Here is a 14454-nt window from a genome sequence, read left to right as displayed (position 1 = left end):
AACATCCTAATGTCTTCCCCGGTGGCAGAAGAACTAATACTCTAAGAGGAAGGACAGTTTGGCTGTATTTTCAGCATATATTTTTTTGCCAGTGAGTGAGGAGGTGGCCGCTTTATAAGTGTGAAAACAAGAGGCAAATGACAACAGACTATTGCTTCCATCCCTGTGTTTTAGAAAGCAGCAGACAAACCAGGCGGTTTTTGAAGGCAGGACAAAAGGTCCTCCAAACAGAAATCCGCAGGGTCATGACTCTTCAGTGCTATTCTCATGAGAGAACAGAGAGGATTAAAAAAAGAAATCCTAAAACCTCAGTGACATATTTACCAATTTTAGATGTGAAATAAAAACAACTAATTTCTCCACCTTTATCCGAGGATTTCCATCGCCTATTTTTACTGGGCATCCAGGGCAGACTCACAGATAACTGCACTTGATCATTCCACCAGGAAGCTCATTCAGACTGCAACTTGGACTATTGGTTTTTAATTTTAATGCAGTTTTTCATTGTGATAGCTCTTCCATCTGACACAGAATTGCCACGTTGCAAATTGAATACAATAAAATTGCTAATCAGCCCATTAGAATATGTTGATGGTATAACATCTATTAGTTATTGAATAATGTCTTCCTCCAATGTATTTTGAATTAAGTCTGCATGATAACAAAATTAATCCAGATAAGTATACCTACCCATAAATGCAACATGTACATGCACGTGCAGACAATCCCATACAAATACCAGGGAAAGAAAGTGTGTCTTCAAGTAGTGAAATAAAGAATTAAAACAAAGAAATTATCCACGAAGTAAGACAGGCTAGAGCAGTTTGCTCTGATCATGTGTCTTTCATGGGAACACAAGACCTATTACAGTCTCCAATCTCACATCACACAGAATTTCTTTGACTTCAGGGGCTTCTTATCCCGGGAATACTTCCCACATTTTACTTTCCCAACAGTTAAACCAAACCACTCTCCTGCACTGACATCTTCTTACCCCATTTTCTCGTGCTTTTTCTAAGCTCTTGCCTGACAGTTTCTTAGGTCCTTAATTCTGATATGCAGAGGCTACAATTTTTCTTAGCACCCCAAGAAGAAAAGCCCTTAGTTCTTTTAAGGTCTCATTCAATTTCTCTACCCCAGTGCAAGTCTTCCCTTGCTTTACTATTGCAAAGACGCAAAACGTGAACTTCTTTTCTTGGCTTCCCTTCCTTGGGGAAAGATAATTTCCTACACCGGCAATTTCCCCTGTCAGCATCCTCTGGTGCTACATCCTGCGTGGCTGAGAGCTGCCACCCCAAGAATGCCTTTGTGTGAAGCTGAAAATAGATAGAAAGTAGCAGTGAATCCAAAATTTATCTTCCTTGTTTAGTATGCTCTGTTAAAAGCTCCTAATCATTATAAAGGAAGAATTGTTGAAGCTGTTAAGGGGAAATTTGTCCCTGTCCCCAAACATATGTTCTTTATATTCAGCAGAATCAACCTTTATGGTAATCTTCTAAAAGAAACACAGCAGTCCTATTGTAAAGCCCTATAATTTGGAGGAGTTTATTTTCTGATAGGAATCTTGGGATTTTAAATGGGTCAAAATCCAGAATTAGCCAGTAATGCATAATAAGAATATAATATTATAGAAACTTTCTCATAAAATAGTACAGCCTGCTATAAGAGCAACTGTGGTCAGAATCTTACTGACAGTTTGATTTTCATATATTTGAAATGATAGTCCAGGTGGATTTGTAACCTTGGGCATTTGAGAAAAATGTCACTAGGCATCTCTGCATCTTTATGTACCTAAATACCTTCAAGGATCAGGTTCTCAATGTGCCTAAAGCCCATACAAACCAGCATCTGTGTCACTTAAGGCACATGTCTGAGAGTAATCTACTTGCAAGAATCATTAGGACTCTTACCATACGCAGATAAGAAAAGGAACAATACACTTGAAATGTGCAAAGATGATTCAGTTCAATCTGAGGAGAGTTGCTTTGTATTCCCCGTCAGTTTAACAATCGTTTCATCTTTCAAGGAAATTATAACTGTGATTCATTTGGACAAAGTTACCAACTTCTCTTTTTATCTAAGTCCTATTATTGGTGCTTGTCACAGCCATTCAAGGACCTCCTGGGAACCAAAATGGACAATTGCATCCTCCTCTCTCTGCCAGCAAGAGACTAGGTATCATTAACAATGCTTACATTAATAGCAAATTTTGGAGGGAGTAAATGTGCCCCTGCAGGACACCACGGATGAAGAGACAGGATACACATTTCAGTTCAAAGTCCTGTCTGTGAGTGGAGGTCTGTGACATTTTCCCATTCAAAATTAGACATTCATAAGTTCACTGCAGCAAGGTGCACATTATTGTTTTGGTCTATGGAATCAATAGCTGTGAGAGAGGGAGTGTGAGGTGGCTCTTTGAAAAAGGGAGTGTTTTTCACAATGGAAAGATCCATAATGTGTAATAAGTGGCTGTAGGTGGTTCCCTGCCCTTGCTCTTTTTTGTGCCGTATAGGTCTCAGGGTTCTGAAAGGAACTGGAACACAGGGTGAGGTCTTTTATCAAACTTTGTGTTACTGTGGATAATGTGGCATCCATATTTTGCCATATTATGTGAGCAGAGGAGACTTGTAGAAGCGAAATAGCTTGAGCTTTGTCTAGGTGAGGTCAAAGTGGGGCTGGAAAGCAGAGGGGAAGCCTGGCTTGTGGCCAGCTGCAGCCCACCAAACCTTTGTGTGCTGCCAGGCAAACGGATTTCACATCTACAGCCGAAAGCCAGCTGATCTTGGAGGCTGTAGTGATTTTGCCTGGCAGCAGCAGGCAAGGGGCTACACTGGGCTGAGTGTCCTGGCACTCCAGGGTTGGAGCAATAAGCTAGTTTGAGCAGAATGCAGCCTGCACCCCTGGAGTTACCACAGCTCAGGACACCCTGCAGCAGCGTGTTCCTGCTCCTCGCTGCTCCTCCATCATTCTGGGTGCATTTTACCTGGCAATGAGAAACCATTGCAGGGCCTGCTTCATGGGTGCCATGCCACTGAGGCTTAGAGGACACTGCTCTCAGGGGATGGAGGGTGTCGGAGATGTACAGCTTGACACTCCCTTCTCAGGGGGGGTACGAGGGGGCTGAATTATCTAGCGGCCAGGGCTTTTCCTGCAAGTTGCAGCCCATGTCAGACTGAGGCAGTGCTCACCCCCAGGCTGAACTCTGATCCAGAATAAACAGAAAAATTCTGAATTTATGCTGTTGCCAGCTGTGTCAGATGGAAGTACTTACTGCACTGCAAATAACTTTTGTTATATGATGCCCCACTGCAATGCTCCATCCACTAAAGAAACAAAGCTCTGAGAACCACTGGACTTCGGGCAAATGCCAGGGTTATCCCTGCACCTCTTATAAAAGATTTACGTCCAGTCTGGAGTAGGATGGTGGCATCAAAAAACCCCACCATTGCTATGAGACTGAAGGTAGCAGTGGCAGTATTTAATGCCTTATCTCACTTAGGTATGGTCAAAGTTGCTATATTCATTCCTTTCTAAAGTGGACCAGACTGGTATAAGTACATCTATGTACTTATAGATGTTCAAGACATTATCTTGAAACTTAGCAGGACTTTCCAGAGGGAATTTTTTTGTTGTTGTTGCTAGTTAGTCTTACATTTTGCCTCCTTAGAATTAACTCCACAGTTCCTGTTTCACCCTGTTGTGGTTTAACCCCAGCCAGAAACTAAGTACCATGTTGCCTCTTGCTCACTCCCCACCAACCCCACCCTGAGGGATGGGGAGGAGAACTGGAAAGGAATGTAAAACTCGATGGTTGAGATAAGAACATTGTAATAAATAAAATAAAAGTAGGAGACACGCACCCCAAACCAATAATGGTAATAACAACAATAATAACAATTATAATGAAAAGGAGGGAGAAGGGGAGAGGACTAAAATCCAAAGGAAAGGGAGAAAAAGACAAGTGATGCACAATACGGTGGCTCACCACCTGTTGACTCATGACCAGGCAGTCCTGGAGCAGTGGTCAGTGGACCCTGGACAACCCCCCCCCCCCCCCCCCCCCCCCCCGGTTTATATACTGAGCATGACTTTCTATAGTATGGAATGACCTTTTGGCTAGCTCAGGTCAGCTGTCCTGGCTCTGCTCTCTCCCAGTTTCTTGTTCCCCTCCAGCCTTCTTGCTGGCAAGGCCTGAGGAACTGAAAAGTCCTTGACTTAGTATAAACATTACCTAGCAACAGCTAACAACATCTGTTATCAACATTATTCTCACACCAAATCCAAAACACAGCGCTGCACCAGCTACTAAGAAAAAAATTAACTCTATCCCAGCTGAAACAAGGACACATCCTAAAATATATTATATTTTGATCTTGGTTCCTTTCACAAGAACCAATGAATTCTTATTAGCATCTTCAGAAGAAGCTGAGAGTGATCTCAGCCAAGATAAGTCTAAGGAGGGAGTGCAGGAATGTACACCGCTGTAAGGAACAGCCCCATCCCTTCTTGCTCCATCCAGCTTCTAGATGCTAGAAAGCATCTAGCACAGCCTGCTGCTGCTGCAAGCAAGCAAGCTGGCTGGACATTAGAAATACTGGTGAAATCCTGGCAAATTATGTCAGGCTCTCTTTTTAAGTAAACTCACAATGAATGCTTTGAGCACGTACCTGAAAAAAACTGATTGCCAGGCTTCAGAATCTGGAATAGCAACAATACATCTAGTTTGTGACTAGTTGAGCAGCAGCAAACCCCTGCCCGCACGCCCCACTTGTTTGTCACCTCAGTGGTACCAGCAGGAAGCACCTACTAGTAAACCAGTGCTTTTCTAGTGCCTCTGTTATCCTTCCCTATAGCATCTTGCCCCACGCCGCATTCACCTCTTTCCAGTGGTATTTACATATGTCAGAAGTGTGTTGTTGGTTATTTTGTCACCTTTCTAGCTGTCACTTTGTTGAAATTTACATTTCTCTCTTGTCTCCTAAGTCAGAGCTCAGTCTCACTGACCTTCAGCAGATACCACTGCAATTATAGCCTTTTTCTCCTGACCCTCTTTACGCACATTTTATTGCAGACTAGCAATGTTTACCCTTTCTTTAGCAGCTGAACAAGCTGATGAGCTCCAAGTGTAAAAACAGGGGGTCTTCTCAGTGTACCTCAGTGAGTGGGGGTCCTGGAGGTAATAAGAAGAATGTAGCGTAAGGCTTTGGCCCCTCTGAAGAAAAAGCTAATTTAAAACCAGTGCTTTTCATGTTGTCAAAGAAAATCAGTAACAGGCAAGAAATAATCCTCTTATATAACAGGTCAAATAATAGTATGTCATCAAGGTGCTTTTAACTTCATTAAAATTTGTCCCTTGATAGGTGACATTTTAATTATGTGACCAGGTAATAAAATAATACATGCCTGAAAACTTATGTCCAGCCCACACATAATTAATGGTCCTAAATTAACCCTGGATGATAGGGTAGAACTTAATCTTAGATAGAAAATGATCTACTGGACATTTTTCACATGCCTGTTTTGGAGTTTTGAACTGACAGTTCAATTTGGCAAAGTAAGTGACATAGTGACATTAATCTAGCCCATAAGATAAACAATAAAGGTAACAAATGCTTTTTAATCTACACCGTAATGGTGCCATAATCCAACAAAATGTCAGGAATGTGAGGATTAGACTTCTACATTGCTTTAGCATAAGTGTTTCCCCAAGGGTCTTGGCAAGATCTTGAGCTGGGAGGTGGGTTCCCAAATGGTGTATGGAGAGAAGCCTGGGTGTTGGCTGGAGAGGGCTTTGTTTCACTTCCACCAAGCCTGCTGCAGCACTGACTGGACAGCTTTCCAGCCCCATAGGAGAAAAGGTGCAAGATTTCCTCAAGGAGGTAGCAAACACCATTTTAATCTTGGGTACTTGGATGAAAGTTGGCCGGAAGAGCATGTTTCAAAGGTCTGGATTTCAGTATAAGCTTGCTGCTGATCTGTGAAAAAACAAATCTGAAGTGTTTTTTTCAAGCATTGCTATGAAACAGAGATGTAGTTGGTATAGGTTTAGGCGTGAAAAGGGTGATTGATCTAAAGGCAGTGTACTTTGACTTATGCATCAAATATTTGAATATGCCTGTCTGATAGGAAAGTGATCTTAGATAACATGAATTTTTATATAGTGACCTTTAGAAATAAATGATTTAAGAAATAAAACCAATCTGTGCCAGAAAATCTTAATCTGTGAACCTTAAGTCTGCTTGCCTTTAGTGCTATTTGTTGGACTAAAATCCCTGAAAAAAAGAATAAACTATGTTGGTCAGAAAACTTGGTGCAAGTCATAAACTCCAAAGGCATAGCTCCAGGATTCAACCACTGTGTCCTAAACAACACAAGTCTCATCTAATGTATAAATGTCTCCAAAGCATTTATTGCTGTAGTATCTGGGCCGATCACATAGATTTTGGGATACAGTGGGATCTGTCCAGAAGAGATGATCAATTTCCCACGCAGCTGCTGTGCTGCCCTTTGGCTTCACCATTACATTTAAAAGAATGGAAGTAACTCTGACCACAAGCATGTAATTCACAAATGTGGTGTCCTGATGTGACTTTAATGCTGACATTCAGGTAGGATTTATTGGGGTTTAGATTTGCTTTGCTGCAGTTCCCCAAACATTTTCTGAGAGTAGAACCTCTGGCTATGCTGCTCCATTCATGTCCTGCTGCTCCCAAACATCAAATTTGGGTATCAGCAACTCCAGCAGTAAAAATGAACTGGAAAGACAAAGGTATGCTGTTTCAAAGATGCCCACGTGTATCTATCACTTCTATCCTGGAGAATGGGAAGCTATTGGGGAGCTTTGATGGTCTACGGGGAGACAGACCAGACAGGGATGGGACTGACCTAGCCTGGCCTGGAGGTTGTTCTATTTTATGCCTGAAGGGAGTATAAAAATCCCCATGCCACCCAGGAACCAGCGGAATCTGCACCTTCCACCTTCCCCAACCCCTGGTATTTCCACTAATGGCCTGTCTCTGATACTGGGTGTAAGCAAATGCAATGTCCAAATGCTGAAAGATATGGAAGTTACCCTCAAAATGCACTGTTCACCCCTAACTGCCAATCTGCAGGTACAAGAAGACAAGGGTAAGTTTACATGTTAGAGAGACGGGTGCCCAAGTGCCCAAATGCCACTCTGGTGGTGGTGTTCCTTCAAAAATAAAGCAAGCAAGCAGTGACCATCAGAATGTTTCTGAAGTGCAAAGCATGTAAGAGAAATTGTTATTTATTGATAGTGCGCTGGAAACTCCCTGGGAAGCATATCTGCCAGCAGTGATATCTGCATGTCAATCTAACTCCCTTTCTCTATTCTGTAGCAAAACAAGAGCTGCATTATTGCTCTTGCTGCTGTGATCTCCTCTCAGGCTGCTCTAATACATCTCTCCTTTTGGGATAAACCCCCTAGCATGCCATCTGTCTTAAGTTCCAGTTCCTCCTCAGTGCCCACCACTGCTTCCCACACACAGCCTGAACCAGAGGCTCCTTAGTACCCTGCCCAAGCCTGCACTGATAAACCATGGGCTGAGGGAGGTTTTGGAGGTCACTGACACTTCTGTTGGCCCAGAGGACCTAAGTGAAGCGGCTGAGATAGCAAGGGACACTGATGCAGCATGTCCACGTCATCCCTTGTGGGCTCAAGCTTTGCAAGTGTGTTTCCTCTTCCCTGTGCAGAGCTTGCCCGGCCAGGACAGTGTGCTCATGAATGCTGGCATGGGATGCATCAGGAGAGCATCAGGCAATGGCAGGACCTGGTGTTTACTTCCCACCATTTGCCCTCTGCTGGGTTTGAGGCTGCTGCCCAGCGGTGAGCTAATGAGACCACTCCGACCTCAGAGGACTGGCAGAAAAAGATTTCATTACAGAGAGTGGCTGCGGAGCACTGGCATGCTTGGCAGGACAAAGGAACGTGGTACTGTCTCCAGAACCATTTGGATGCCCAACAGCTGAAGCAACCAAGGTTATGGGGTAGCATCTTGTCAAAACCCTTACAGGAGGGCAGGTAGAGTAGGATTTTCTGTGTTTCCAAACAGCATCATTTAGGTGGTGGGAGGCCAACTTGGTGTCCAGCTTATTCCCTGGGCCTGAAGTTTTTTACTAGACAGCCTCTTCCAGGTGCTGTGATCCAGACACTGGTTTTGGATGCATTTTCCCAAATCAGGTTTCACACTTGGCTCTTGCCAGATATTAACTAGCAATCTGTTGTGCTCCCGTGGCCAATGGACAGTGCAGGGGAAAAGGAGTTTTTATCTGAGTCTGTGTGATGAGAGCTGGATGCTGTGGAAAAGGAGCAGCCTTCATGGAAAACACGCTCAGGGAACCTCCAACGTACAAAAGCCAGAAGGTAGCTCCCAGCACACTGGATGCAGGTAAGGAATGGAATGGAGTGGGAAGTATGAGCCTGGGCCAGTGCGATACGACATCAGAGAACAGTGATAACTGGAAATGCTGCCCAGGTTTGGGTAGCAGGATCCTGTGGGTGAGGAGCACAATGCAAATGAAAGTGTGTTTGATCTGGTTTCCTTTCAGGCTGCAGCTCTTTGTAAAAATCTGCCTATACTGGGGCTGTTTGGCAGGGTGTCCTGCAGGGAGCCAGCACCGCATCACACACTCTGCATTGGCAGGACGTAGCCAGGCAGACGGCACAGTTACCAATTAATAGCAGACAGCAATATTTAAACTAATCATTAAGGGGATCAGCATAAAACAAAACTCTTATTAAAATTAACAACATAGTCACTAAAACTGATGCTGTTTCAAGCTATTCATTATAGCTAACAACAGAATCTAGCCAACAGCACTTGATCAGGGCTGGTGCTGGTTTTAGTTTTATGTCTTCTGGAGACAGGGCTTACCTGATTTCAATGCTCCGTGGACACATCGACGTAACCAACTGGAGTTGACGCCAAGTGGGAAGGACTCTAGTTCATTTTGCTGCCTCCCATTATGGTTCCAAAACCACACATGCACACCACATCTTTACCAGCCATGAGGTTCGTGCCAGTGCAGTCTATGGTGCAACGCACCACACAAATTCAGAGCGCTAACAGCTGGCAGATCTCCTGTCTACTCTGCAAGTGGAGCGTCCTGGGTGGCACGGCACTGCATGACTCCAGCCTTGGGTCCAATAGGTGGGAAATGGCCCTGAGCTATTCACTGCTGTGATCGAGTGAATGCCTTAGTGCAACTGCAAGAGACAAAGTAAAGACACAAAGAGTATTTATAGCAAGAACCCTTCCAGCACACTAAATTGCTAAGGTAGATGCCTGTTGCAAATAACTTTTGAACATTTTGACAAGGTATGAAAGTCTTTAAAGTTAATCAGCCTCCAAACTGTGCTTGCAAAGGGGCAGGCAGACAGGGCTGTATTAATGTTCCCACTGAAGGGAAGGCTGCAGTATGAATTTGCACCTCCTCTGAGAGAAGTGAATCCACACATGACAGGATCCTCCAAATGAAGCTGCCCTGAGTGATCAAATTATCACAGCATAAGAAATATTTGACCCCTAAAATAGGGGGTTCCTGCCCCTCAGCTGATGTGATACAAATCTGTGATGCATCCTCTCCTGGTCCACTGCAAATACACAGTAAAACATTTGCTTGAAATGCTTTTATACTTCACCCTGCATTTGAAATGGTCTAGAAGTGCATGCAGCATTGTTTACCATGTCTCTTAAGGGGAAAAACTGCTCAAATGTGATTTCCAAGAGACTGAGTTGGTACAACAGCAGATGCTAAACTGGCAAAGAAAACTGCCATCAGACTTTTCCTTCAGCTTTTTATCTGTCTGCCTATATCCTTCATTAGACCTCCCACTCTCCCTCCTGTATCCCTTTGAACTCTCCACTTTTTAATCCTAACAAGGTCACACTTTTGCTTGGTGGCTTCAGATCCAGCACTCTTCCTGCCAAACTCCAGCCAGCTAATTGTTCAACTCCTTAATGTTTTCAAGGTCGAAGGACGTGGCACCTCCCCCTGACCTCCAGGGCACTTTCAATCTCTTATGAGCTGAAGCGAGCAGCCACCTCGGTCTAAAACCTCCTCATCAGCTGCACTGCAGTAGCATCAGAAGGACCCAGGGAGGATCAAGCCCCCCTTGCGCTCCGATCTGCATAAACAGCCAGTGAGAGACAGGTCCTGTCCTCCTGAGGTTATGGGCTGAAAGGGAAAGCAGGCAGAGTGAAGGCGAGTGGGATACACGTAAGCGGAGTAATCATGATGATGCTAGTCACATTGCTTGTTAGTCTCTCTTTTTTTTTTTCCCTCCCCCCTGATATGAAAATAAAATAAGTTGGCTTGTTTCTGGGAGTGTTGTAAATTAGTATTTGCAAAAGTGATCATCTGTTTCCATCCAGCTTGGTTCTGTGCCAGTGCTGCTCCAGGCTGCGCTTCCTGAGGAGGTCCTGTGGCTCTTCAGGAATAGCACAGCACGGAAGCACCAGAAGATGAAGGAAAAACACTTGTTTGCCCACCCACCCCATCAGAGACGGCTGCAGTCTAGTAATAAGCCCGCCACCAGCAAGCTGAATGCCATGTAGCCCAATGTGTCCTGTCAGCCACCAGCTTAGGGCTGGAGAGACGGGAGGGACTGTCCCCTCGCTTACCCTCATTACAACACAAAAGGGAGGGAACATCCCAGCTGGTTCACAGAGCGTACACCTGCCAGGGGAGAAGGAAAGTTTTGAGAACTAGAAAAATTGCCCTGAAGTAGGGTACAATATCGCTTCAGACTAACCCTAAGGAGAATAATTTATTCTGCTCTTCCTTGGGCAGCGGAAGCGCACCAGCATCACAGAACTGCAAGGACAAAGGACAACCTGTCCTGTCCTGATGCAAAAAAGTCCTACCTTAAAAGTGAGGCTTCAGAACAATGTGTGAGAGTTTGATTTGCATCCAGAGTGGAATCGTGCTTGCCAGCCATCAGGCTGATGTGATTTGAAGCAGCTGAGATATTAAATGCACTAAACCAGAATGTATAATAGCCATGCTGGCAGACCTTTAATTATTGTCGTGCTTGTGGGCACTGATATCATTCAAATTAAAAGCTTTCCCCACTACTTGCATTTTTTTAATACGTTGATGTACTCTGCACTGATGGATTGTCCTCTCTTGTCCTTCTCTCACAAAATGTTTGGCACAATTTGTTCCAGTGCAGAAATAAAAATTACTGGCACTCACCTGCTGTATTTCTGGTGCTCTTTTTGTTTTGTTTTAAAGCATCGACCCCCTAACTAGAAGAAAAGTTTGGTGAGTTTGGAGGGGTAGTGTTAATTCCTCAGTCACCAATCCTTTCTCAGAAAAAGCAGGAATGCTCATTATTAATAGCAAGACTGAAGTGCTGGTGCAAGCTTCCCCAGAGCAGTGCCTTTGACAGTGCTGGCTGGTGACACGGAGAAGTTTCCTTGCTGTGTGCTGCACAGATGCCCTGATTTTCCTCTCTCAGCTGGTCCAAACAGAGGTATTTTCAGCTAGTGCAGTGCTCAGATACAGCAGCAGAAAGCTTAAGCAGCTCCTCCGAAACTGAAGCAGCTTCTCTGTTTGCACCATTGTCACTGATACCAGAATGTAGTTCCTTGTCTAGTGCCGTGATAAGGCTGCTCACTTGCTCAGTGTAATTCTGGAACAAGTGGAACTGTTTTAAGCAGAATAAGCACAGTAGCAGCACAAAATACGTATCAGAAAAGTTGTCCATGCCCTCTCCTGAGATGGAGAACTGATAAACTAGGCAGATTAATATTCTTATTTATTACCCTGGATGACAGGCATGGCACATCCTATCTCCATCATATGGAGACTCATTTGTAGGACATGCAGCACTCATGTCTTCCACACAGCTTCCAAATTACAGTCCCTGGTTTGCCACAGCTGGTGCAAAATTTCTTTCAACTCTTGCTACATTCTGTGGTTCTGCTTGCTGTACTTGTTACGCAGCTCGTTTTACCTGTGGGGCAGTGATGGAGCACAGTTAGAAAGGGGCTGAGGCTCAAACCAGGACAGCGCTTGCCCCTACCTCATCTCTCCCTAGCTCTGAGCCTCGGCCTCTCTGCAGACCCCAGAGCAATGCTACTGCTTCACAGGGAAGGTCACGCCTTGTAGCCTGCTTTGGCCATTGGAGACTTGGTCTAATCGCCTGCATGCAGAACCAGGAGGCAGAAAACTCCTGTGTTTATAAACTTGACTGCAGCACTAAATCTTTCACTAGCTTTGAGCAATTCACCTTTCTGCCTTAGTTTCCCCATGTGTAAAAGTGAGATAACGTTTACTTTCCTCCCAGGGATATTGCAAGGATTAATTAGTTAACTGAATTTGCTTGAAAGGTGAAAAGCGTTTTACACACGTTAAGTATTGTTGTTTCTCTGGGACAAAACCCCCTCCCTCCGCTTTATACAAGTGATTTTAAAAGCTTAAAACCAGAGAAAAGAAAAGCTGAGGATACTGTCTAACTCAAAACCAGCAGGATGTGGGAATGCTGATGAAGGGAGATCATCCTAAGATGGAAAGGGCTGCAAACATGAAACCTTTCAGACCTTTGGAAGCCAGATGAGGTGAAAATGAGCAGCATTTTAGTGAACAAGTGGACAAGATCTCTTCCTTGGTTCTTGGCTCAAGCCCAATGGAGTCAGCAGCCAGCTGTCCTGACTGTCTGGTGGCCTCTGAATCCAGTCAATCTGGCAGCAGGCATGGCATGGACCTTACTGGAAAACATACTATCCCAGTTGGGCTTCCAGAAGAGCAAACAAGTTCACACTGCAAGTTCACCATGGCAAGGTGAGGAAATCTGCACTTTCCCTGCCCAGGCTAGGTCCAGCCTTTGGAATTAAATGCTGGATCACACAGCTATTCCTCCTGCTTCTCACCAGCATTAAATTAAATGAATTCAAAAGTAAATATCCAGGACACAAAAGGAGCTACTGCCACTGAGAAGACAAGAATCTGCCTAGGAGTTTAGGATGAACAGCAGCACTAGCTCACAAAAAGAAAAAAGGAAGGAAGTAAATGAAAAGCAACAGCTCTCCTAAGGTGCCATTTAAAGTGGTAAACAGGACGACCCCAATTACACTAGTTACCCTTGGAAGTGCTGTTCTGCAGCTTCTCAAGACGCTATAGCTTAGGCATAAAGGCAGCATTAACAGGGTGTCCACAGTGACAACAGCCAGTCTCTTCTGCATGTATTAAAGTCCCTGGGAGGCATCATTACCCTCAGGTTCGCCTCCTCACCAGAGTGTGGTCTTTCCAGATGTGCTGAAGGAGTACCCCATGTGTATACTTTCTATCACACAGCAGGAAAGGTCAGGCATAATTAGGCTGAGCTGCCTACTTATTTTGCCTACAGTAAAATGGGGGGGAGTTTACGCAAGCTGTTTTCTTACCAGACCTGTCAGTCAAGAAGAGATTTAAAGTTTATCAGTGAGATGCTAAAGAGTACTTGCTCACTGACACAACTGGGTCCAAAAGATGATGTCTGCTTATAGCCTGAGTGATGTGAGAGCTAGCAAAGGCGAGGCTATATAATCAACAACTGGCAAAAGAGGAGGTGTGGGTGTTGCAGTACCGTTCTGTAAATGGCACAGCCCCTTGCATAGCTGCCACTCAGCTTGCTCGTGTCTGCCCCATCTCCCTTCTCTCCTTTCCTGTATTTGTACCCAATGTGCCGAGATGTATTTGCACCTAAATTGATACACACATTTTGGCTGTAAATGCACTTAGTGGTCCTCTATCTTCTCATTCTTATACCAGTATAAGACAGGAGTAATCCTAAAGGAAATTCATAAGGGCAAAACCAGTGAAAAACAAGTGGAATCGAAAGGAGGTCCAATTTATAGAGGCTAAAAGCTGATTTTCTTCTGAAATGGAGGCTAACCTAATCAAAACTAAGAAGCTTCCAGATTTCAGGACTTCTACGAAAGAAATTTTTTAGACATAAAGAACTGATCATTCCTGGCTGTCACAGGCAGTGCAGACGATGAAAGCAATGGATGTATCGATTGGCTCCAGCTGAGGATATGGCCAGGTGGAATTAACATTGTTCTAAAGAGCAGCACTGCATGAGTTTACAAGCAGAGAAAATTCCACTTGACAGGTCTTGGTGTAACCTTCCAAGGTAAGTGTGGGCCTGAGATACGTTCTGTATTGACAGATAAGAAAGGCAGACTGCGAGGCATCTGCACAACGTTCTCTCCAGTCCGGATTAGCCTAACAAATGTGTTTGTGGACTCCTGTTTCACTGGTATTAGCAAACAGTTCTTACTATTGCTTAGCATGAGAGAAGGGGGAGAAGTTAAGAAAAAACCCCAAAACATAGTATTAAGACACTGCTGGAGCCTGAGGTCAGTATTGCCTGCTGTTCAGAGTTGCTGCTTCTGTTTGAAGGACCCTTTGCCTCTCTTCCTTTATCACATTTTCAATTAGCTTTCC

General features: G+C 44.3%; 1 long non-coding RNA gene across 3 annotated transcripts in view; it reads right to left on the bottom strand.

Annotated features, from left to right (window-relative positions):
* Nucleotides 1–5597: 5597 nt before the first annotated feature.
* Nucleotides 5598–14454, bottom strand: part of LOC308058487 — a 44673-nt gene continuing 35816 nt past the window's right edge. Inside the window, exons 3-6 of one of the 3 annotated variants that reach the window (XR_013925845.1) lie at nucleotides 10644–10698; nucleotides 9911–10197; nucleotides 8895–9226; nucleotides 5598–5975 (exon numbers count right to left, since the gene is read on the bottom strand). This is a non-coding gene — a long non-coding RNA (uncharacterized lncRNA). Of the gene's footprint in view, nucleotides 5976–8894; nucleotides 10198–10643; nucleotides 10699–14454 lie in introns of all 3 variants that reach the window. The other 2 variants (XR_013925844.1, XR_013925846.1) reach the window with 2 other exon arrangements.

Source organism: Falco punctatus (genome assembly GCF_963210335.1).
Source record: "Falco punctatus genome assembly, chromosome: 2".
In the NCBI taxonomy this organism is placed as follows: Eukaryota; Metazoa; Chordata; class Aves; order Falconiformes; family Falconidae; genus Falco; species Falco punctatus.
This window is presented reverse-complemented; position numbering and strand designations above follow the sequence as displayed.